The sequence below is a fragment of the Ornithodoros turicata genome, chromosome 5 (genome assembly GCF_037126465.1).
Source record: "Ornithodoros turicata isolate Travis chromosome 5, ASM3712646v1, whole genome shotgun sequence".
Lineage (NCBI taxonomy): Eukaryota > Metazoa > Arthropoda > Arachnida > Ixodida > Argasidae > Ornithodoros > Ornithodoros turicata.
In genome coordinates, this window is record NC_088205.1 from 41,437,473 (window position 1) to 41,463,418 (window position 25,946).

General features: G+C 46.8%; 1 non-coding gene across 1 annotated transcript; it reads right to left on the minus strand.

Annotated features, from left to right (window-relative positions):
• Nucleotides 1-6,167: 6,167 nt before the first annotated feature.
• Nucleotides 6,168-6,240, minus strand: Trnaa-ggc (transfer RNA alanine (anticodon GGC)). The gene has a single exon. It is a non-coding gene; the product is annotated as a tRNA-Ala (tRNA).
• Between the last annotated feature and the right edge of the window lie 19,706 nt (nt 6,241-25,946).

Here is a 25,946-nt window from a genome sequence, read left to right on the forward strand (position 1 = left end):
TGTTTGCATTTTCATGTTTAGGTTAGTCTAAGTGCGCTTTGGCAGTACGCAGGCACATCATATTGTAGAGAGGAGACCAGTGTCCCGGAGAAAAATCTTGAACTACTCAAGAGCTTGGCGATGGTCGATCTGGTTAGACCAAGGGCCGAGAATGGTTGCCAATGTGAATGGTGCGGCCGTGATCGACTGCAGGCGACACTGTAGGGGGGAGCTGCGCTTTGGGAGGTGTAAAGATGGCAGTCGAAGAGCGCATGCTTGGTATCCGCCAAAACAGCACAGCGAGAGCAGAGCATGGAGTCCGAGCGGCCGATCAGATGAATGAGGGGTGAATGCAACCCCGAGACGAAGCCTGTGTATCAGCGACGCAAAATGGTGAGGCATATGAGAAGACATGGTGAAGCCAAAGTCAGGGTCCACTTCACGCATCAGAACTCTCGATTGAACGTCACACAGAAAGAATCCAACACAATATTTGTATTAACGGTAATCATACACACAAGTTTTCAATGAATCAGAATTGAAACGGAATAGTGCATTTAATCAAAGAAGGTATTGTTTATCAATATGATTACAATCAAAATTACAAGTTTTATTATAAAAAGTCTAATATTCCTATACGTGAGCACCATCATTGCAGTAGTTGGGTTTTAATTTCAATTACAAGTGCCGATAGATGTAAGTAATTAATTGTGCACAACAGAGACCCTGGAAGACCATGGGACACATAGAGGGACGACATGAACACAAGAGGAAATAAAATCTATAACAAGGGACACTACACTTAGTTAAAGAAGACAATCTTAATCAATAAAATTACAATCAATTTACAAGTTGTATTATAACAAGTCTGAATCGCGATCACTATTGCTGCAACACTCATCACACAACACCATGCCCAAGATTCGCGGACAAAAACGTAAAGCGTGCTTCGCCTGCATTACACCCATAGACGCAATGCATAAGAAACGTATAATTTCATTTTGACGGACAACGCCGACACTTTTCACTGGTTCGCCACTGGATCCTGTGAGATCTATACACAAGGAATTATGCCGAAAAGGAATTATCCGTATATCTATAAAGGCTTTTGTTCCCCAGACGTTTGAAATCTTACACACGGTACTCAATGGGACAGAAGTAGAATTCGCGCTCCATCGTGACTTCACAGTCTCATACGTCAAAATTAGGAATTACTCAGGAATTACGAATGCACAGGTAGAGCCGGTCTGTGTCGATGAGCCATCAGTAAAGATGTTAATTCTGCCTTCATCGCGATGAAGCAGGCTCAGAGTGAGTTGGCGAAGAACAACAATTGTTGTAGCCGATTTTCTGGAAGTCAAGCCAGGGACATTGACATGTACAGGTGGTGCCTGAAGGGCCCATGGTGGGACTGCGGGTAGAACCAGTTTTTTGTGCTTTGGAATGAGGCTGCGGTGAGCTAAAACAGCTTGGCAGTATCCGGATGCTGGTCGCCGAAGAATGTCGCGCACTAATGTGTGACGGTAGTGGCGAGTGGAGAGCCTCATGTAGTGCCCAAGAGATTGTGCCGTCCGCATGAAGACCAGCGAAGGCTCCTTGGCTTCAGCCATGACAGGGACAGTTGGCGTTGATTTGTGGACACCAAGGCACTGTTTCATGCTCTTTGCAAGGACGGTTTCCGACACTTGTTCGGACGAAGGACAAAGGCTATGCAACACTGGAAGGTGGTACATCAACATTTGTCGTATGAGGGACCGGTGTAGACCAAGCAATGCCCTAGTAGAAAGCCCTCAGCGGGCACCACAGAGGTATCGCAGGACACTCACCCGAGACTCAGCTCTACCTCTTAGACAACGAACCTCCGCTCTCCAGGACAGACAACGGTCAATAACCACACCAAGAAATTTATGCTGTGTACGCCGCACGACATTCCCATCTATATGAAGCTGAAAGTTCTTCAAATGACGGCGAATGAAAGAAAAAAAAACAGTCTTCTCATGAGAGAGGTCCATGCCTCTGTATTCCAGGAAAGCAGCAACAACATCCAGGGCACACTGTAAGCGGCGCTGTAGCTCTGGCCACTGCTTGCCGGATGTCCATATGCATATATCGTCAGCATACAAGGTGATGTTGACGCCCCGTGGCAAGAGAGCTGGGGGAGGGGAATTATCAGGGTTCAGCGCGCATTCTCCTCTGATAACCAGCACCGCAAGACTTTCTGCTTTAACAACAGAAAAGACCAGGCTGCAGATACTGCGTTCCCCTGAGGTTCGCGTTTTGAGAAATCGAACGCTCTCTTCTTCTTAGTATCAGTTTCTTAAACTCTTCCTGACATTGTACTTACGGTTTCAAAAAGATGTACAAAAATTCTTATGGCTGCAGAGTACCGTTATTGCATTGTGACCTGCCCGCCGATGATTTCCTTTTCATCTTTAACGTAACCGTGACGGTAGTAGCTCATAAGCACCAAATGCTCATAACCTCCAAACGCTCAAAACCTCCAAATGCCCATACGCACCGAAAAAAAAGTTGGTGGTTTTGAGCGTTTGGTGGATATGAGCAGGAGGGGAGAAGCTGCTCATAAGCACCAAACGTCCAGAACATCCGAATGCTCATATGCACCGAAAGGCGTGAGACCACAAAGGACGGGTCTTCCTCTCCCGCATTTGGAAAAAGGTCATAGGGTGAGAAAGGTGGAATGGATGGCGACTACCAAGGCCGCTTAATGTGTCAGTTTCAAGTTTATGTAACAGCTTGGTCCTGCTTGTATGTAGTCAGAACGAATTTTTATGGAAGTTTATTTTTATCTTTATAAACGAAGTTTACGAAGTTCGAATTTGGCTGAATGTGTGGGTTTCAATGGGGTTACCGTGAGTCAATGGGTATTTGAACGTGACAAACACGTCCGCCGTAGTATCCGCCCATTTGGTCGAACGCTGTTTGGTCGAATGCCGTTTGATCGAATGTCGTTTGATCGAATGCCGTTTGATCGAAGGCGTTTGATCGAACGCCGCTTGGTCGAAAACCGCTTGATCGAAGGCCGGTTGATCGACGCCGTTTGTTCGAAAGAAGTTTGTTCGAAGGGAGTTCAAAACTGCATGCACTGTGTCATCCGCACCTCTTTTTCTGTAACTTTGACTCGAGCATACGAAGCGGACAATCAGTGTACTCAGCTTTTTTTTTCATTTTTATTGTTATTATTATTTTTATTTTTTTTTGCAGGGAGACCACTGGTTACTTGCAGACGTTTGTAATTTACGAACCAGTCGGACATATGTCGAAGAAAGTTGCCCCAGGTTGGGAGCAGCCGATAGTCTGTGCTTCTTCGGAGTACCCTTCTTATTGCTGGTGACATATTTAAAGGGAACGGTCTGAAACGGGATAGCCATATTTGCGCGAAAGACACTCGGAGTCTGTGGATGCTAAGAAGAAAATTTCGCCATGGCACAACGAAAGATTAACAGCATATAAAACCTTAGTTCAACCTCGTTTAGAGTATGCATCTGCAATCTGGGGTCACTACACAAGCACGCTATCCGAAAAAATAGAGAAAGTGCAAAGATCTGCTGCCCTGCTTATCTTGTCTAGGTTTCGAAGGACTTCTTCCGTTACATGTCTGTTGCAAGAACTAAATTTAGATGCACTTGCACATAGGCGAAAAGTAAATAAACTAAAACTGTTCTTTCTCCTATAAATGGTCAGTTCATTACAATCAATAATACATTGTTAAAATTTATCCACATTCAACAGGAATAAATCATCGAAAAATGTCATTAATTTATTTTTTATTTATTCGACAAAGGGTTGGGGGATTAACATGTATGGCATGTTTAGTCACTATGTGTCAGAGCGGAAAAGCCTATCAGGTTGTCGAACGGGCTAGGGTGAACAACATGGGCCATTGGACCGCTTCTTGCACACGAAAAAGTGGGTTAGCATGAGGAATGTGTTTACGAGCAAGCCGCAGTTAAATGTTGCTTAGGATAACGGCATTTAGAACTCCGGCTTCTTTTTCTTTTCTTCTTTTTCAACACTCCAAGTGAACCAATAAAAATCGATCAAACGACCGCTGCCGTTTCGATCTTCGATGAAATGTCTTTCGACCAAATCATATGTCGGCACAGCTCCTTTAGAAGTCGACCAGGATGTACATTCCCCCAGGCCGTCAGTGGTGATGGTGGTGGTGATGTTGAAAGGGCTTGCCGTTGTCGGCCTCACGTATGTGGGCAACGTCACGACTGACGCCCTGGGGAAATGTGCGTCCTGGGCCGACAGGCCGTCAGTCGTGACGTTGCCCACCTCTGTGAGGCCAACAACGGCGAGACCTTTCATCGTCACCACAGTGAATTAAATTCGCCTACCTGAGGTAGAGTGTGGTTGACAAAACGTCTAAGAGAAAATGTGGCCGATGAACGGATATCAACATGGAACGCCGTCTACTCCATAGCGCATTAAGCTACACAAGAGCAGCATTCAGGGACATCCCCTCTGAAACCCGGCTTGACCTGATAGCAGAGGAGTACGCAAGGAAGCTAAGTTTACAGGATGGTGCGTGAGTACGTGAGGAGGAACAGATCTGGGCAGGGAGAGGAGAACATATCTGAGGCGGACAATTCCCTTTTCGCGCCCCGACCTGATAACAACACCGATAACACGCCCGGGAGCATTCGCGTAAGATAATGAATAAGACGTGATGTATAACTGTGGGAGCGAGCATGAGACTTTCCAGATATCGGGAGATTACCGGATGAAATTGGCAGGTTGGCGCCTGTGATAGCCTTCTGGACGACAAATTGACTAAATGCGAGTTCTAAGAGTGCAGCAAGGACACCAGCTACAGTCCGCAGACGATACACAGACTACGTAATTTTATGATGATACCGTCACTATCAAATTGGTATCAAGAGTTATTACGAGCTAAAATAGAGGAAACTGACAAACTGGCGCCCGTGAGTGTCACTTGGGCGACGATTTGACAAAATGTCTGAGGTATATAGATTGGGCTGGTTGGTGTAAATCCACAAGCTACCAAAGAACAAATACGAAACAACAACAGAGCGACTTGTGTGTGATCTTGTCTCCTGTTTGTTCTTTGGTCGCTTAAAAATGAATGATTTGACCAAACGCTATTTCGCAGGCTCTAGCAAGGGAAACAGGTATGGGCCGCGGACTCGTGGCTATTAAGCATGGATATACAGACTACGAAACTAAGTGATGACATCTTCGATATCACGTTTATATCCAGAGTTATTACTAAATGAAGTGGAAGGTATGGACAATTTGGCGTCTGCGAGTGCTGTGGGGATGCGAGTGGTGTCGTCTCCGAGTGGCAATGATTTGATCAAACGCGACCTCGTTGGACCAGAGATCTTGGAGCAGAACTAAATACCAGATTTGCAGATAATGCTATACAAGTGCTACGCGCCCTCGAGTACATTCTTTATTCATCGCTTAAGATGAAGCAATGCTTAGATCAGGGCAATCAGGGCGCTCACACACGCGGGCCGCATGTGCATGGCTTGCAGTCAGCTATTCTGTGTCCGGAGGGCTCTTGAACACTACATAGAATAAAGCTGCCACCCCCCCCCACCCCCCCCCCACACACACACACACACACCAGTAATGAAGAATTCGGAATGACACCAGGTTTTCAGGCATTGTTTTTACCCTTGCTCGATGTAGTGCTGTTCCTGTCGACGTTAGGAAGTATACGAGCAGCTTTTGTGACTCATGAGCCTGGACAAGTAGTTATAGCGTTTTGATAAGGAGGCTGGAACAACATAGAAGGGACAAATACATACAAAGCCTCAATTTGCCTAAGAAATTAACGATGAAAGATGAAAGTCACTGAAAAGTTTAGCCAGCTGTAGGGATCGAACCTACATCTTTTGGATTGCCGGTCCAGGGCTCTACCAATTGAGCTAGGCTAACACGCCTTTTCAGCGACTTCCAAGGTGCGTCATCTGAAGGGACAAACAAGCCACTCTCTCTCACTCATCCTCCTTTCACTCTTACATTTTTGCTCACTCATACACACATTCATACGACGGGATCGACGCAGGCGGCAACTGTTGAACGTGAAAGAACTGATGTTCTGAGGCTGGAACAACATAGAAGGGACAAATACATACAAAGCCTCAATTTGCCTAAGAAATTAACGATGAAAGATAAAAGTCACTGAAAAGGTTAGCCAGCTGTAGGGATCGAACCTACATCTTCTGGATTGCCGGTCCAGGGCTCTACCAATTGAGCTAAGCTAACACGCCTTCTCAGCGGCTTCCAAGGTGCGTCATCCGAATCGCGATCCCTACAGCTGGCTAACCTTTTCAGTGACTTTCATCTTTCATCGTTAGATGGACTAGTTATGTACGAGGGTCATTGTGTGGAAATTTTGAATTAGTTCTCTTTCCCTGATTTTTTTTCTTTTTCACGTTGAAAATGCAAGCACAATCAACAATACAGTGTGTAAACCGACAATTTCAGTGCTCCTCAACGTTGCGATAATCGTCCCGTGAAGAACTATGTGCGAAGAACTTGCAACGCCTTTCAAATTTTCAATGTCTCATTTGGAAAAGAAGCTCATTTGTTTATGTTGGTGTGTCAAGTGAAGTTTTTCATTGATGAATTGTATTTGCGAATGCCTAATAACTATACCACTCAGCTGTTTACGCTAAGGTACATTGCTATAATTGCGATCCTTTCCAGGGTCATTACCCGCACCCCGCACAGGGAGGTGTACACTCCCCCTGAATTTTTCCAACCACTCCCCTGTAATTCATGAGATTTCCCGATACAGCTTGGCCACCAATGCATCTACCCATAGATATGTATCCATATAGATATACCACCGTATGGTTCGCTCCACTCGAAGTCACGCGGACATCTTATCACGCCGGGTACCGCATCTTGGCTTCTATGCGCATTGATGGTAGTGCCAGCCGCAACAACAATGACAAAGAAGAAATTGAAAGAAATTCCTCTTCGCTGCTGATACGAGTTGCGCAACGACTAAAAGCTGATACATTCCGTTTAAATTCAGCATGAGAGAGCCGCGACAAAATGTCAAGGAAAAAAACTTGCCAAGCTACGGGGCACGAAAGTGAACTTGCACGGCAAATCGCCGGCAGTCCGAACATTTACACGGCAACAGACACCTACGACCACTGGTGCTAAAGTCTGAGGAAAAGACATCATAGATGAAAATACATATCCGTTACGAAGCCGTTTGAATTTCACTGTTCATGGTAATCAACCAATTTTTCTCGAAGTGCAGCACGGATAAAGAAGTCCATGATTCACTTACACGTCGACCTGCAAGAAATGACCCACACTATCGCTCTGAAACATTGCATCACTTGCAAACTTCGTTTGGAAAAGTGAAAAGTAGCCTTTCTGCAACCCCGATGATGGCAGGGGCAACCAAGGTATACACCACAAAGAGTCACCGGTGTATTCTGCATAGCGAAGCCATTATCAACAACTTATACTAGGCCCTTGTACTGGGATTTTAACAGTGGTGATAGCAAAATTTGGAAAAGGCGCCGGCAGAGCCCTCTAAAACGGGCAAAACCCTTTGTATCATGGTGCCAAAGGCATATTCGGGACGGCTTATGCTATTGCCCTTTCCCACTGAGATTGTAACGGAGGCGACCGCAAAATCCATAAAAGACCGCAGCAGAGCCCTTTAGAACGGGCGAAACCTCCATGGTTCCAAACAGATATTATCAATGGCTTATGATGCTCTTCTACAGGGATCGCAACAGAAGCGACCACAAAATTCGGAAAAGGCAGCAGCAGAGTCCTTTAAAACGTACGAAACCCCTTGTATCATGGTACCAAAGGCATTTTCATGACGGCTTATGCTATCCCTTTCTACCGAAATTGCGCAAGAGGGGACCGCCAAATTTGGATACGGCGGCAGCAAGGCCTTTGAAAACGGGCGATACTCCCTGTATCATGGAGCGAAAGAAAGAAAGTTATCAGCGGCTTGTGCAATGCTATTCTGCTGGAGTTATAACACAGGCGATCGCCAAATTCTGAAAACGTGGCAGAGCCCTCTGAAACGAGCAAAACCCCTTGTGTCATGCTGCCAAAGACATATTATCAACAACCCAAGCAGCACAATGTACCCAAAGTCGAGTGCAATGGGGGTGGACGGTATGTGTCTTATCAATGTTCTTTAGTTTCACAAGTCTGTTCAAGGTCTTCCACCTACCCGTCCACCCCTATTGCACTCGACTTTCAGTACATTGTGCTGCTTGGGAACTTATACTATGTCATTCTACCGAGATCATAACACAGGCGACCGCAAATATCGGAAAAGGATGCAGCATAGTCCTTCAGAACGGGCGAGACCCCTTGTATCATGCTGCCGATGACATGTCATCAATGGCTTGCGCAATGCCCTTCTACTGGGTTGTAATAGAGACTACCGCAAAATACGGAAAATGCGGCAGCAGAGCCCTTTAAAAGGGACAAAAACCCCTTTAATCATGGTGGCAGACATTTGACACACACATAAAGACACGACGGCTTATGTTATGCCCCTCTCCCGTGATTGCATCGGAAACCACCGCAAAATTTGGAAAAGACGGCAGCAGGGCCCTTTACAATGACTCAAATGATATGTATCATGGTGCCAAAAATATACTATGAACGGCTTGTACTGGGATTGTAACACAGGCTACCGCAACGTTCGGCAGCAGATTGAGCCCTTTAAAACGTGCGAAGCCCCTTTAATCCTGATGCCATTGCGTACATGGAGAGGTCGCGTTTGAAGAAACCGCTTCCAAAACGACGCTCGCTATAAGCAAAAAGCGTCCTAAGCTGATTTTGTAGTTTGCATATGTGAAGGTAAGATCACGGGGTTTGAACCCCGTATCTTGTTCCCCTGTTGCACCCTGAGAGGGTGCGTTTTACAAAATCGCTTCCAAAATGGCACTCGAAATGGCCAAATGGCCTATTTCATCAACTTCGGGACTTAATATCATTTGATATAACAATAATATTAAAGATGTCCTAAGCTGATTTTGTAGTATGTATATGTGAAAGTAAGATCACGGGGTTTGAACCCCGTATCTTGTTCCCCTGTTGCACCATGAGAGGTCACGTTTGACAAAATGGCTTCCAAACCGGCACTCGAAATGGCCAAATTGCCAATTTCCTCAACTTCGGGGCTTAGTATCATATGATATAACAACAATATTGTGAGAATGAATTAGATGCAGACGCATCGCTATTGTCGACTGGTGCCCTGTAGCCCGCGGCGCGAGATTCGCTCGCTTTTGCTGATCAGCATCCCTGGCGATCTGACCTATCGAATAAAGCTCTCACAGTTTGGTGGAGGTGCGCCTGATCTTCGCCTTTACTCCTAATACTCTACCCTGGAGCTTCGCTCCCGCAGGATACTGCCTACAATGTCGCCACCGCCTTCCGCAGTCGGTGACGACCCGACGCCTTCGGGCGACTCTGCTGGGTCTTCATCACCGCTCCTCAGGCCCCGGGACCCACCGTCCTTCTCGGGAACTGACTCTCTCGATATCGACGAATGGCTCAATACCTACGATCGGGTCAGTCGGCACAACAAGTGGGATGATGCCACAAAACTTAACAACGTCGTGTTTTACTTAACCGACTTAGCGAAGACGTGGTTTCTCAACCATGAAGCGGATTTTACCAACTGGATGGCTTTTTCCGCTGGCATTCGCGAACTCTTCGACCGCCCTGCCTATCGCAAAGCCGATGCCGAACACAAGCTTTCGCATCGAACACAGGGTCCCGACGAAACATATACTTCGTACATCGAGGATGTCATCTCTCTTTGCGCCAAAATCGACTCTAACATGTCCGAAGCTGATAAGATAAAGCACGTCATCAAGGGAGTGCGCGAAGACGCCTTCCAACTCCTTGTCTCTAAGGCCCCAACCTCGATCTCCGACATCGTTACACTGTGCCAGACGCTTCAGGATGCGCGCAACGCTCGTATAACCCTCCTACAAGCCTCACCATCGTCATCACTCAACAGCACCAACTTGTTCCCCCCCGGCACCCTGGACACTATCCGTACCATCGTAAGGGATGTTATACGCGAAGAGCTTGCGCGCGTTGGCTTCCCTCCGCCTACACAGGTGTCGTACCAGGCAGAGCCGGCACCAGTCAACCTTCACACGGTCGTGCGTGAGGAGCTCGCTCACACACTGCGCAGCGCCACAAGCCCTCAGGCTCAGCCGACTTATGCGGACGTCGTGCGTCTGGCGCCACCGTTGTCAAGTGGCCAGGCTGAACCCGTGGCCTCCCTCACTCACATGAACGCACACATGCCGACGTCACCACCCGCCGTTCCTCAGCCTCGCTTACCCGAATTTCGTACATGCTTCTATTGTGGCATTCGCGGGCACATCGCGCGCTATTGTCGTAAGCGGCGTCGTGATCAGCAAGCCTTCTACGCGTCACAGAGCGCCTTTCCTGCTGACTACGCCTGGCACAGTCCTGACAACAGTCCGTTTCCATCCTCACAGCGCGTGTGGGATGATTCTCGACGCTTCCCTGATCGTCCTCCTTACGGACGTGACTCGTCACCTTCACAGCGTCGCCGTTCAGCATCTCCATATCGCGGACGATCACCACCGAGGCCTTCTGCTCGTCGTCGGTCGCCCACCCCTCCGGAAAACCAGTAGCCGCAGTCCGAGGAGGGCGGGCTGCGCTTGCGGCACCATCGCAACCACCTCCGTCTCTTCAGCACAACCTCGTCGACGTGTCCATTGAAGGTTGTGCTGTTGCCGCTTTGATTGACACGGGTGCCGCAACATCGGTCATCACTTCGGAATTATGTGCTCGATTACGAAAAGTCACGACGCCCTACGATGGTCCCAGCTCCGCTGGTCCGAGGTCCGAGGTCCGAGGTCCGATGGTCCCAGCCTCCGGAAGTCATATTTCGCCCCTCGCCCGTTGCACAGCCCGCGTCACCATCTCCGACGTAACTTATCCGGTGGAGCTTCTCGTTTTGTCGTCGTGCTGCCATGATCTTATACTAGGTTGGGATTTTCTTCGTGACAACCTCGCCATTATTGACTGCGCCGGTGAATCGCTCTTTCTGAGCGACATGCCACGCTACGACGCTCTTCATGTCGATAACGCTCTCTGGAACCTTTCTGTGACCGAGGATGTCGTCGTCCCCCCTCGCTGCACCATGAACGTGGCCCTTTGCCCTCCTCCCTGCTTCCTCGGTCCTCCCTTGTGTGCTGCTCTTCTTTCCCCGAAAAATAACGCCCTCAGCAGGAAGGGACTTACGGCACCGTATTCGTTGGTTTGTTTTACGAACAGCACTGTGCATCTCTCGACTACCAACGTTAGTGAGAATCCGGTGCTTCTGCCACCTGGTTTCGTCGCTGCTTCTGCAGAACGTACTGATGCGTTATGTGCAATCACTGCCCTCGACGTCACACAAGACGAACCTAGGTCTGGGACCCCGCGCGTCGACCAAACCGTCTTTACCCGCATGATCTCCTCTGACCTCCCTCCCGAGGACCTCGCCTCGCTACAGTCGCTGCTTGCTTCTTACGTCCACTTATTCGATAAAGGCAAGCCTCCGTTAGGCGTTGCTAAGGGAGTCTATCACCGAATCGACACCGGGGATTCTCCACCGCTACGTCAGCGTCCGTACCGTGTGTCTGCTTCTGAGCGCACCACCATCGACAAAGAAGTGTCCGACATGTTGTCCCGCGGCATCATCCGGTCCTCCTGCAGTCCGTGGGCATCTCCTGTTGTGCTTGTCACGAAAAAGGATGGCAGTATTCGTTTCTGCGTTGATTATCGCCGACTAAACAAGATCACTCGCAAAGACCTTTATCCAATGCCACGCATCGACGACGCCTTAGACACTCTGCGGAATGCCAATTTCTTTTCCTCCCTGGACTTGAGGTCGGGGTACTGGCAGATCCCGATGGCGGAATCGGACATCGAGAAAACTGCATTTACCACCCCTGACGGCCTATACGAATTTACAGTCATGCCATTTGGTCTCTCTAACGCGCCCGCAACATTTGAGCGCATGATGGACACGGTTCTCCGCGGTCTTCGCTGGCAGACCTGTCTATGCTATCTCGACGACGTCGTCGTGTTCTCCGAAACCTTTCCCGAGCACCTACAACGCCTACGTACAGTCTTCGAGTGTTTCGTTGCGGCTGGCCTTCAACTGAATCAGAAAAAATGCCACTTCGGGTACCGCCAGCTCAAAGTTCTCGGCCACGTTGTCTCCGCGGATGGCGTATCACCCGACCCTGAAAAACTTCGAGCTGTGCGCGACTTCCCAGCCCCTACAAATCTGCGCGAGCTGCGCAGCTTCATAGGCCTGTGCTCCTATTTTCGGCGATTTATACGTGGCTTCGCGACAATCGCCGAACCCTTAACATCCCTCTTGTCTCAGGGCTGTACGTTCCAATGGACCGACCCCTGTGATGCCACCTTCCGTCACCTCAAGTCTCTTCTTACTTCGGCGCCTGTCCTCTGCCACTTCGACCCGGCCGCGCAGACGGAGCTTCATACGGACGCTAGCGGTGTTGGCATTGGAGCAGTGCTGGCACAACGGCTACCGTCGGCTTCGATGGAACAGCCCGTCGCATTCGCCAGCCGTGTCCTCAGCAAGCCCGAACGGAACTACTCAACGACTGAGAAGGAATGCTTGGCTGTAATATGGGCCGTTCAGAAGTTCCGACCCTATCTCTACGGCCGCCACTTCTTTGTCATTACTGATCATCATGCCCTTTGCTGGCTCTCTACCCTCAAAGACCCCTGCGGACGTCTTGGGCGCTGGATACTGCGACTGCAAGAATTTGACATCACCATTAAGTTTAAGTGCGGCCGCTTGCACTCGGATGCTGACGCGCTGTCCCGTTGTCCTCTGCCACTATCCACACCTCCTGCAGCACCCGACATTCTCCCGGACAACGCAGATGAGTCGCTCTCTCCCCCCTGCTGTCCTCTAACCACGTACGACCCAGCATTCCTCCGTGCGGAGCAAATGAAGGACACCTCTTTCTCGCGCATCATCTCCCACTTGGACGGCAGCCGTCCTTCCTCGGACCGTGCCGTCATCCGCAAGAGCAAGAACTTTACACTTCTTGAAGGCGTTCTGTACAAGCGGAATTTCTGCCACGACGGCAGTCGTTTCCTATTGGTCGTCCCCAAAAGTATCCGTGAGCAAGTTCTCCGTAGCCTTCACGACGATGCCACGTCCGGTCACCTCGGCTTTTATAAGACGTATGAGAGGGTCCGAAGTCGGTATTTTTGGCCTCGCCTATACACTTCCGTCAACCGCTACGTCAATGCATGCATCACATGCCAGCGTCGCAAACAATCCCCTCCGCCGCCAGCTGGGTTCCTTCATCCCCTCCCGCCTCCAGGCCAACCTTTTGAGCGAGTAGGCATCGACCTTTTCGGCCCACTACCCGTCACCCCCTCTGGCAACCGTTGGGTCCTCGTGGCAATTGACCATGCCCCCCGGTACGTGGAGACGGCTGCTTTGCCGTCCGGCACATCTGAAGAAATTGCGCGCTTCTTTGTACTCAACATCCTTCTCCGTCATGGCGCGCCACGTGTTATTGTCAGCGACCGCGGACGTTCCTTTCTGGCCACGCTGCTTCAAGACATCTTCCGCGCCACCTCTGTGGTCCACAAACCAACGTCGGCGTATCATCCCCAAACAAATGGTCTCACAGAACGATTTAATCACACCCTTGCTGATATGCTTGCTTGCTACGTGTCCGCTACCCATACCAACTGGGATGCCATTCTACCTTACGTAACCTTCGCCTACAATTTCGCTGTGCAAGCAACAACTGGATTCCGCCCTTTTCGGCTCGTTTACGGCCGCGACCCCGTTTCCAATCTCGACACCCTGTTCCCGTACACCCCGGACACAGACCACAATAGCACTCTCGCCGACGCTGTCACACGTGCAGAAGAATGCCGACAGCTAGCCCGTTATCGCACGTTCGACTGCCAGGCCCAAGCTAAACGGAGATATGACGCACGTCACAAGCATGTTGAATTCCGTCCGGGCGATGAAGTGTGGTTGTGGGCACCAATTCGCAAACCAGGGCTCTCCGAAAAACTTATCTGCCGCTACCTGGGCCCATACCGAGTCCTGCGTCGTGTTTCGGACGTCAACTACACTGTCGAACCTATCAGTCCACCACCCGACCGTCGCCATCGGGGCACTGAGACGGTCCATGTCACACGTCTCAAGCCCTGCATCCCCCCCTGACGTCAGTTCGGCTCTCCGCCAGGATGGCTCCGTCTCAGCCCCGGGGAAGATGTGAGAATGAATTAGATGCAGACGCATCGCTATTGTCGACTGGTGCCCTGTAGCCCGCGGCGCGAGATTCGCTCGCTTTTGCTGATCAGCATCCCTGGCGATCTGACCTATCGAATAAAGCTCTCACAATATTAAAGATGTCGTGAGCTAATTTCGTAATATGTATATGTCAAAGTAAGATCACGTGGTTTGAACCCCGTACCTTGTTCCCCTGTTGCACCCTGAGAGGTCGCGTTTGACAAAATTGCTTCCAAAACGGCATCGAAATGGCCAAGTGGCCAATTTCCTCACCTTCGTGGCTTAATATCCTTGGATATAACAATAATATTCAAGATGTCCTACGCTGATTTTGTAGTATGTATATGTGAAAGTAAGATTACAGGGTTTGAACCCCGTATCTTGTTCCCCTGTTGCACCCGGAGAGGTCGGGTTTGACAAAATCGCTTCCAAACCGGCACTCGAAATGGCCATATGGCCAATTTCGTCAACTTCGGGGCTTTATATCATTTGATATAAAAAGAATATTAAGGATGTCCTAAGCTAATTTTGTAGTATGTACATGTGAAAGTAAGATCACGGGGTTTCAATCCCGTATCTTGTTCTCCTGTTGCACCCTGAGAAGTCGCTTTTGACGAAATCGCTTCCAAAACGGCACTCGAAATTATCAAGTGGCCAATTTCCTCAACTTCGGCGCTTTAATATCATTTGATATAAAAATAATATTAGAGATGTCCTAAGCTGATTTTGTAATATGTATATGTGAAAGTAAGATCGCGGGGTTAGAGCCCCGTATCTTCCCCTGTTGCTCCCTGAGAGGTCGCGTTTGACAAAATCGCTTCGAAAACGGCCAAATGGAGAATTTCACCAAGTTCGGGGCTTAATATCATTTGATATAACGATGACAATAAAGATATCCTAAGCTGATTATGTAATATGTATATGTGAAAGTAAGATCACGGGGTTTGAACCCCGTATTTTGTTCTCCTGTTGAACCCTGAAAGGTCGCGTTTGACAAAATCACTTCGAAAACGGCACTCGAAATGGACAGTTTTATCAAGTTGTATAGGGTAGTTTAATATAAAAGCGATATAAAATACAAAACGGTATCATTTGTATGTTACTCACTCAAAATAAAGTTGTCTGTTCTGTCAGCCCCTTCGAGTTCTGGAAAAAAATGACCGTTCTCGTTTCGAACTCCTTCAGACCGGCCGTACAGTCTCAGCGCATGTGTATTACGATAATGCTGGGACTTAGACCGTCGAGCGCCTAGGAGGGGAACCTTGTCTGAGTCGCAACTTTGCAGGCCCTGGGTGCATCAGGATTAACACTCACACATCGTGCCGTGGTTGGTATGTGGCCTGGAGGACGTACTGAACGAAAATAGGCGATGACATTTCCAGAATTTGACTGCCTTTGTCGAAAAATCGTAGTCTAAACATGGGCGATGTGCAAAAATCGACGGAATCCCCATAGGCGCAATGCATTAAAATTCACTTGGCCAGGGTGCAGTAGGCTTATATTATGCTGGCGCCTTTCATGTCTCCAAGGGTTCTTTACATGGTGTTCTTCTTTATTAGACGATGACATCTTAAAAATTTTATTCTGTTTTGCTGTTAATTGGCATAAACGCTGTCTCCCATTGGATTCACATCCTGTAAGGCCGCTTCCCGCATAGCGGCTGAGTAGCGGCTAGTGACGGAGTGCGCCGACTGGGGGTGACCGCGAATTTTGGGACTGGGTAAACGAGTAAACATAAGAGAAAACGAGTAGTAGAAATAAACTGAAGAAATAACATTAAACTGAATATATGTTAGAGGTTCAACGATAACACCCAGTGAGCTTGAACTAGTGGTGCAGGAAAGAGGATTGACGCTGCACAGCGTCGCAGTCAGGCACTGGCGTCATCAAATGGTTCTGTAGCATTCGCTACAGTTCCACAGTATAAAGTCTGCGTAAAAAGCGTACATTAGAAGTAGTTCTGGTATGTGCTACAACGTGTCTGTTTTTGCATGTTCTTGCCTGTTTAGGTGTCTTTTCCCCAAGAACACACACGGTCCTCAGGATGTCCGCACAGTGTCATCGTGTCCTCGTCCTTCGAGGTGTATCCCCAGAACGTTCTGAGAATGACACTCGCGGACTGTCCGTGAAGAGTCATTCAGGTACGTCCTGTGCCCGTCCCTGTGGGTAGATAGCGGGACGAGAAATATTACTTTGTTTACCTGCTCAGACTCCCTGAACACATTTGTTTTGGTTTTTTTGGGCCGATCCTTGAACCCGATTGACATTTTTCTGAAATAAAGGGTGGTCCAGGGTAAAATTCTCTGCATCTAAAAAGGATGACTGTCTATGATAAATGGAGCGCATTACTTGTGGAATGCAGAGAAACGCGCGATTCTGTCACACTGCTTTTGACTTTCAAAGCTCCTACCTGAACGTCTCAAACCAAGAGGAGTAATTCCTCACTTTGAGTATTCTTTCTTTGCGTCATCGAAAGAAACATGGATAGCTCACCCTTCGTTTTGTATTACAGGCGAGCAGAACTCTCGAATGTACGGAGGATCGCGTTATAAGCAATAAACAGTGTCTGTTCTGGCTTCGGAAGAGAATTCTAGAACCTTTCAGAGTGGGTTTCTCGGACTTCGTGCCCCTGACAAGATTTTTTTTTTTTGCGTCTTTTATATTTCTTTCTGCTTTCTCTTTAAACCGCTGCACTGGTTGTCCGTTATGAATTCTACTAGAAACAAACAGCGAGATTGTATTGCGGACGTTAATCAAGATGTATGAAAAAAAAAGAAGTTATCAGGACTGCGTCTGGTTTCGTATAAATTATACGCAGAAAAATGAGGTACAGGTGGGTGCAGGTGAAGTCGTCCTTACAAGCTCCTGCAAGTGTTCCAGGTGCAAGTGTTCCACATCCTGAGGATGTGCAGGTGACATGACCGGGAGTCCCACTTTAACACGGAGGTAACACTGGGAGGACCAGTTGATAACTTCCTGAGGATGTCATCGTCGTCCGGGGTTGACATCCTGGGGACGATCGCAGGACGTGTCTGTGTTGTTGGGGTTGGGGTCTAAATACCTGTCTATTTTCATGGTTTTGGCACGTAAATTTTCGAGTTCTACTTATAAGAGGAAGTAATGTTGTTCTTGAATGCCTAAAACGGTGGGCAAACAGAAATGAGTTGAAAACCAATCATCCAAAGAACCAAGCCAGTCATCTTCCAGACCGAAGAGAGAATAACTATAGGAGCGAGAATGTGTAGAGCATGTTGGATGGAGTTCCGGAAAAACATAGTCCCGGAAAAATTGGTCCCTGGTTGCGTGGCGGAAGAAATGGTCCCGCGCGCTTCCGTGCGCCCAAAAATAGAGGAGCGTCGTTGTGGACATCTGCTAAACCGGATCATAGCCAATCAAGTGCTATCATTCGCACTCCTAATTTGTTCGAAATTGGAAGACATGCTTTTTTGATTAACATTAATCTTAATGAACAATAAATGCTGCACGCCATTTAATGAGGAACATAAAAGTGGTTCCATTTGCTGCACCGCCTGTATTGTACAAATTGCGTCTGTTCTTTCTGTTCCTCTGTTTATTTTGCGGAGTACAGACAACGCGACAAGATCAGGAAGCAGTTCTGCAATGTCTGCTACCTTCTCCTAAAAGCGAAAAAAAAGGTAAGAGTCGTCTTTCAGCAGAACGAAAATTCAAATCTCAGTTATTCTCACTGATGAGGCCATATTTTCTGTTTTGTCAACCAACTCGTGGAGTGGTAAAAGTTGTTTGGATTTCTGTAAAACGCTAACAACTTGGGGCAGCGTCAATGGGAACTTGAACTGGAGAATCGCAGCACAAATTTTGAAGTAAAAATGGTACACATCGATGCCAGCGAACTTACAATGGAATATCGTTTTGTGTCATTGAGAAAAAGAGAGGACGCCAAACAAAGAGACGCCAAACACTTTTTAACGTACACATACAAGAAATCCTCCAGGAGATATATCTGAATCCTTGCATTTGCGTCAGGGTTCTATTTTCTGACCACACCAGCTACTGTCGCTGATGCTGAAAGAAGCCTCAGCACAATGAAACTGACCGATCAAGAATATCCTGCGCTCAACCATAAGAGATGTCAGGCTTTCTGAGTTCGTAGTCAACCGAAAACATGATTATCATATCTCTAGACTATGACGCGTTGATTAACCAACTTGCGAAGAACAAGGCTCGAAAGAAGGGTTTTGCGCAAATGTTCACTGCAGGCCTATGTATGCATAATATAAACCCTATATAAATATCGTATTCCAGCTTCTGCATTGTAAGTGAACCCGGACATATGTTCGGAGGGGACCACGCTCTTTGCTGCTACAGCCCTGGGAGCCGAGTGTCTTTCGAGTTACAAACAAGTCTTTTGTTCTAGGCTGCCTCCATGTCTATGAAAATAAAGCTCAAATTGAATTCCATAAACGAGAATTCCATGAACGAGAAACATTGAATTCCATCTGGCTACATACAAGTAGGACCAAGCTGTTACATAAACTTCAAACTGACACATTAAGCGGCCTTGGTAGTCGCCGTTCGTTCCACCTTTCTCACCCAATGACCCAACAAACAACAGATGTCCAGACGATGTCTGTAGGATATCCCATTTTGGACAATGGGATATCCCTGGGAGCAGCCTGAATATCCCATAGATATCCATGCGACATACAGGAGACCAGGATATGGGCACTGTTTGGACGTCGCAGGTATCTCGCTGCGATGTCACCTCGGGATATTGGGACAAATGTGGGACGTTTATGAACCGTTGTTCTGACTTAAAATTTAATATAATGTGCACTTATTTCACTTGATGCATCAGAAGTGACGACGCCACGGTGATATTAACGGAAAGTAGCCTACATATCTACAAAACATATACATATGGTAATTAATGAACGTAAGTGTGTTTAAAGGTGCTCTCACCCTAAAAATAAGAGCGGTCCCCCATTGTGCGCCCCCTTCCACCCCACCGCGTACGCGGAGGGGTACCAGAGCATCCACAATCGAGTGTGTTGCCGAAATGGCTGGAGCATATACTGAAATAAAAGTTGTTGTGGCACGTTCATTACAAGAGTATTGCGGCGTAAGACATATGTAACGGTGAGGGGGTGCGTCTTTGCAGTTAATTTGTGTATGTGCAGATTCAAGGTATAACCAATGACGTTTCTGACATTCCTTCCTATCGAGTATTGTGTTTTTAATTCAGGCTATTGTCTATAATGTGATTACCTGCCGAGTGGAGCTGTAAAGGTGGTCGAATTCTGTTGCTCGACTAGTGTCACGCACAGGATAGATACGTTGCATGGCCAGCTGCACGCGAACGATAGAGATACATAACGATTTTACTTGTTCCCACATATCTAGTTAAGGTTCACAGAAGTTTTTGCTTGCTCTCAGCGCAAGAAAAAAGTTGCTGTCCAACTAACATGTGAAACATCACATACTTATCCGTATACCTCCAGGCGACGTCCTGGCGACATCCCACTGACGTTCAATGGTTCAAATCAGTTCAGTGCCCAAAATTGGTATATACTAGATCTTGCATGGATACCTCGGGGATGCAGGCTGCTTCTTTTCAAACATCAAAAGCGTGATATCCTACAGACGTCCCGGGGACATCAGTTATTTACTGGGTAAAACTGAAACGCGAATGTTGTTCTGGGATATCCCACAGATATCGCTTGGATGTCCAGATATTCAGGACGTTCACGACCTTGTAGGGATATCCTAGGGATATTAGTGGTTTACTGGGGACCTTGTTCCAAATGCGGGAGAGGAAGACCTGGCCTTTGTGGTCGCCCGCATTTCGGTGCATATGAGCATTCGGATGTTCTGGACGTTTGGTGCTTATGAGCAGCTTCTCCCCTCCTGCTCATTTCCACCAAACGCTCAAAACCATCAACTTTTTTTCGGTGCATATAAGCGTTTTGGCTGTAAAGTCGTATATTTTGTCCAACAACGTTATATACCTCTATTTAGGAGAAGCGAAGGCAAGGAAATTTTTCTTTTTCTTTTCATCATGCATACACTTGTCTCGGCGACAGCATGCTTAAACCGTGCATGGCCGAGCCGTTGCGTCTGCGCCGTGCGGGAGCGTCATTCACGAACAAAATGTGTATGTCATCTAAGCAAGGCATATGCCCCTGTGTTCAACTCACTTAAATGTGTCGAATGCAACTGGGACCGAGCTTATATAATCGTGTTGTGTCAATGTTTTCTTGACTTCAAGCCGGTCATGGCGGCGTAACTGTGCAGAAACTTAACACATTGCCAGAAGCGGGCTTTTTGATCCTTCCTTTAAGCAAATGCTCGCAGACATGCATCATTCTGTGCATTGGCCGCTTATTTTAGCGTCATATTTTGCGCGTGAAATACTGCACCTTGGGCGATTTTTGCAAACACTCGAGGTGACGTTGTACTTCACCTTCGACAAAGTACCGCCAATAGCCGAAGATAACGTTACCCCAATATTCCCACCACCATGGCGATATCCGATCATTCTTTCTTTCTTTCTTTTTTTATGGTACACCGGGGTGCCGAGCTCATTCGTGTCTGCGGGCCGCATTGAACCATGGGCCGCATACGACTGCTTTGGGGTAGCCTGCTTCTGGTATACAGGGTGTCCCAGAAAACTTGTCATTGAATTCTAATAAAAGAACTACGCCACCTAGAATCATGCGGTCAGCGGCATTTGTTCTTACTTGGTTTTTGACACCTGCTGATGTGCATGTCATGTAACCTAAGTTTAATTATGCAATTTTTTGCGAATTGAACTCCGAAATTTGCAGAGTAAATGTCACTTTTTTACCCCACCAACATGAAGAGCGTGCCGAATTCTGCCGTTTTCTGGGACACCCTGTAGATGCTCGAATTCACTCGAGAGATCACCAAGCCTGCGGGTCCGCGTCTAGTGGCTTTGAAGGCACTTATATTACAAATCGGCCTTGCAGGGTCTGCTCAGAAGTTTATTAGGACTGCACTAGTAATACTAATCGAGTAAAAATCTGGCGCTGAGCAGACTTGTACGTATCTTGGGTACGTACTCAAAATACAGTACTTTAAATACTTTTTCCAGTATTTTGGTACTCTACTCAACACTTTTTGCGACAAGTATTTTTAAAGTATTTAAAATACTTTTTTCAGTATTTGCTATTCAGTGCTCAAAATACATTACTTCCTCGTCAAGCCGTATACGGCACATCAAAGCAATAAACACGCGCCAGAAGATGAAAGACCCAAGCTGACATATTGGAGGGACTACCAAGTTTTGGGTAAGAACATATCACCAAAGTTTGCCGGAGTTCACCAAAGGTCACCAAACATTACTTGACACCGAGACTTTGCAAATAAAAGACATACGCTTAAGTATGGCGGATGAAGTTTATTCCTTTCATTTGTACGGCCACGTTCAGAGTACCCGTTTCACTTACTGCTAATACCAAAGTACTTTAAAGAGTATCTTAAATACTTCTTAGAGTATTTAGTACTCTACCCAAATCACTCTCAGTTTTCAGTATTTTGTACTTTATTTTAAATACTTTTTACTCGGAATATTTAATATCTTATTTTAAATACTTTTGCGCAGTATTTTGTGCATGTCTGGCGCTGAGACAGGTTTACAGAGTCGTTAGCCAAGACGTCGGAAGCAACACAGAGGCAGACAGGAAATGTAGACCTTTCAACTTCTTACCATATGATCAGAGGTTGAAATAACTTTTCATAAGTTTCTGCGCAACGCAGAACGAAGAAATCGTTTGATTGGAGTCGTTTTGATCAGGTAAAGGGAAAGATTCCCTGACATCGCATTTGTGAGATCCCTCACGATACCTGTGTACAAAAAAGAAAAAAAAAGAAAAAAAAAAGACGCTAACACGAACCGGTGCACCGTACCAAATCAGCGCTGTTTCCTGAAACGCCCCGATCAAACAGCTAATTGCGTGCTTACAGTGACTTGTACGCTTTCACAATATCAGCCATTAACCGGCTCGGCGAAAATATTAGATAAACTACAGTGATCGGCGACATGTTTTGTGGCTGGGATGTCGAGTTGTTGATGTGGTAGCTGTGTTGATGTGATGTTTCAGGTATCACAACTGTGGGACGGGTTGTGAGGTTCCCAAAACGTACCATATTTTACAAATGCAGCAACTTTGCGATTTTTTATCTCCTCAAAGGCAAACCTTAGAGTCTTCAGGACATAGGATGCAACGCTACCCACCCCAGACAATACGTGGTGGAAAAAATGGCAAATGTTTATGAAGATATGTGGTGTCAAACTTCGTAGGAAGCGCAATGGTCGAAATGCCCACATCTGAATGATAATTCATTAAGAAATAACCACCAATTATTTTCAAATACTTTCAACACCAATACGCCTCCTAGGGACAAGGCTTTAATATATGTTTGAAAGTAAAAAAAAATGGAGAGGTCGACCGGACAACCCTGCGTGATTCGGCGTGATATCACCCAGGTGCGACATCGGTTGTGTTGCACTGCCACACCGCTCTAGACTGTCTCCTTCCACAATACCAGTATAATTTAGAGCTATGAAGGAATCAGACAAGTGTTGCTACAAGACCAAGTTGTTTAAGAACGGTATACAACGTGACCATCTCATTGCGCTACACATCAACAACTGGACAGCCCAGCCACAAAACATGCCGCCGATCACTGTAGTTTATCCAATATTTTCGCCGAGCCGGTTCATAGCTGATATTGTGAAAGCGTACAAGTCACAGTAAGCACGCGATTACTCCACCTTAAGCGACCTATTTGATCGGGGCGTTTCTGGAAACAGCGCTGATTTGGTACGGTGCACCGGCTCATGTTAGTCTTTTTTCTTTTTTTTTTTCTTGTTTATACACAGGTATCGTGAGGGATCTCACAAATGCGATGTCAGGGTATCTTTCCGTTCACCTGATCAAAACGACTCCGATCAAACGATTTCTTCGTTCTGCGTTGCGCAGTAACTTATGAAAAGTTATTTCAACCTCTAATCATATGCGACCCATGGTTCAATGCGCCCCGCAGACACGGATGAGTTCGGCACCCCTGGTGAACAATAAAAAATGAAAGAAAGAAAGAATGATCGGATATCGCCATGGTGATGGGAATATTGGGGTAACGTTACCTTAGGCTATTGGCAGTACTTTCTCGAATGCGAAGTGATGATGATGATTGGAGTTTTAATGGCGCATTAACTACATAGGTCATAATGCGCCAACACTGTGATTAAAATAAGACTAGCAAGAAGTAGGTGCAGTACTTAAAAAAGAAGAGAAGTAACATCTAAAATACAAGACTAAAACTACACAAGACTTACAATTCCAGTGTCTCTTAGAAAATTAAAAATTCTACTGAAGGGGATAATAGCCTCATCGCCAAGCAAGAGCGCTGGATGAAGAGGCAAAAAATGCGTATAAAACTCTGTGAAATGATGCTGACGATGGATTTCGTGGTGTGGGCAGGTGATAAGAATGTGGATGACAGAGAGGAGTTCGCCACAGTGCTCACACAGTGGCGGTTCTTCTCCACAGAGTAAAAATTTGTGCGTGAGGAAGGTGTGGCCAATCCGCAACCTTGTTCTCAGAACACTCAAGAGACGATTTTCCTGCCGGTCTCCGTAACTTTGGATGTGTTGCTTAACTAAGTGTAGTTTGTTGTGTGTCTGAGTGTTCCAGAAACTCTGCCATGTTGAATACAGTGATTTCCTAAGTGCTGACCTAATATCATGCATCGGTATCTCAAAAGAACTGATGTCTTTTGAAGCTGCAGCAGCAGGAGCGCGGTCAGCAACCTCATTGCCTTGTATGCCTGTGTGGCTAGGCACCCAGCATAAAATAACTGAAAGTCCCCTCTTTTGTGCCGCACTCACTAAGGACTGTGCACGCTGAATCAGAAAATTCTTTGGTTTGCGTGTGCTGCAAATAGCATTAACAGAACTTAAAGAATCTGTATATATAACTGAAGACTTGATACAGCCTTGAAGAATGTGCGTAAGTGCAAGGATGATCGCATAAATTTCTGCAGTAAAGATAGATGCTATATTGTTTAGACGATGTGACCTCACACATGTGCCAGAAGTCATGGCACAGGTCACACCTGCACTAGACTTTGATCCGTCAGTGTAAATTTCTGTGTGAGTCCCAAAACTTTCCCTCACGTGTTCAAATTCCTGCTGTAGTACATGTGTAGAGGTGTTGTGTTTGCTGTATTTAGTCAAAGTTGTATCATACCTTGGAGGTGGTTCCCAAGGTGGGACCATCTTACCATATTCTGCAACTTGGCAATTATAGGAAGGAAAATTGTGATCCTCAATATCCTGTTCAATTCTCATTGAAAGAGGAGGGACTACTGAAGGCCTGTTAATAAACAGCTGTTTGAAACGTGTTCTTTTAATACAAGTCAGTGCAGGATGTTGTGCATAACTCCTTATTCTTAGAGCATAGGACACCACAAGATAAAACCGTCTTCTAGTCAAGGAATATTCATGTGATTCCACATACAGACTTTCGACTGGCGGCGTTCGGAATGCACCAAGGATAAGCCTGAGCCCTTGGTGATGAACAGGATCTAGAGCTTTTAATACAGATTGGCGGGCTGAGCCGTAGACGATAGACCCATAATCTATCTTAGAGCGAATGCAGGCACTATATACACGGCGGAGTGTCTCCTCGTCTGCACCCCAAGATCTGTGAGAGAGGATTTTCAGTAGATTCAGTGACTTCACACATTTTGCCTTCAGGTTTTGAATATGGGGCTTGAAAGTGAGCTTTGAATCGAACGTAATGCCAAGAAATTTGCATTCTGATTTCACAAGAATATCTTGTTCATTAAGGTGCAGCGAAGGAGACGGAAACACTCCTCTGATTCTCGAGAAATGAACGCAGATTGTTTTTTCCGGAGAGAATTTAAACCCATTATGTGAGGACCATTTTGCCATTTTATTTATACAGAGTTGCATCTGTCGTTCACATCTGGGTAAGCTCGCTGAACAACAAGATATCTGGATGTCATCCACATACAAGGAAAAAGATATAGAGGGTGGGATGACACTGGCTATAGAGTTGATTTTGATAAGGAATAATGTGACGCTCAGAACAGAGCCCTGCGGGACACCATTCTCTTGCACGAACAAACGGGATAAGGTAGTTCCCAGCTGAACCCTGAATGTTCTGTGTTGTAGGAAATCAGCAATGCATTTAAAGAGACGACCCCGTATACCGAACGAATGGAGATCCTGTAGGATGCCGTATCGCCATGCAGTGTCGTATGCTTTCTCCAAGTCAAAGAAAACTGACAAGCAGTGTTGCCTCCTGACAAAAGCTTCACGGATGGTTGTTTCTAGACGAACGAGGTGGTCCATGGTGGAGCACCCCATTCGAAACCCACTCTGAAATTCTGATAGGCACTTATTCATTTCAAGAAAATAAACCAGTCGGTTATTCACCATTCGCTCGAAGGTTTTTCCTATGCAGCTTGTCAGCGCGATGGGACGATAACTGGCAGGACAAGAGGCTTCCTTTCCGGGTTTCAGGACGGGGATTATGGTGGCAATTTTCCATGCAGAAGGTAGTGTCCCCTGTATCCAAACGAGGTTGAAGAACTGAAGTAAACA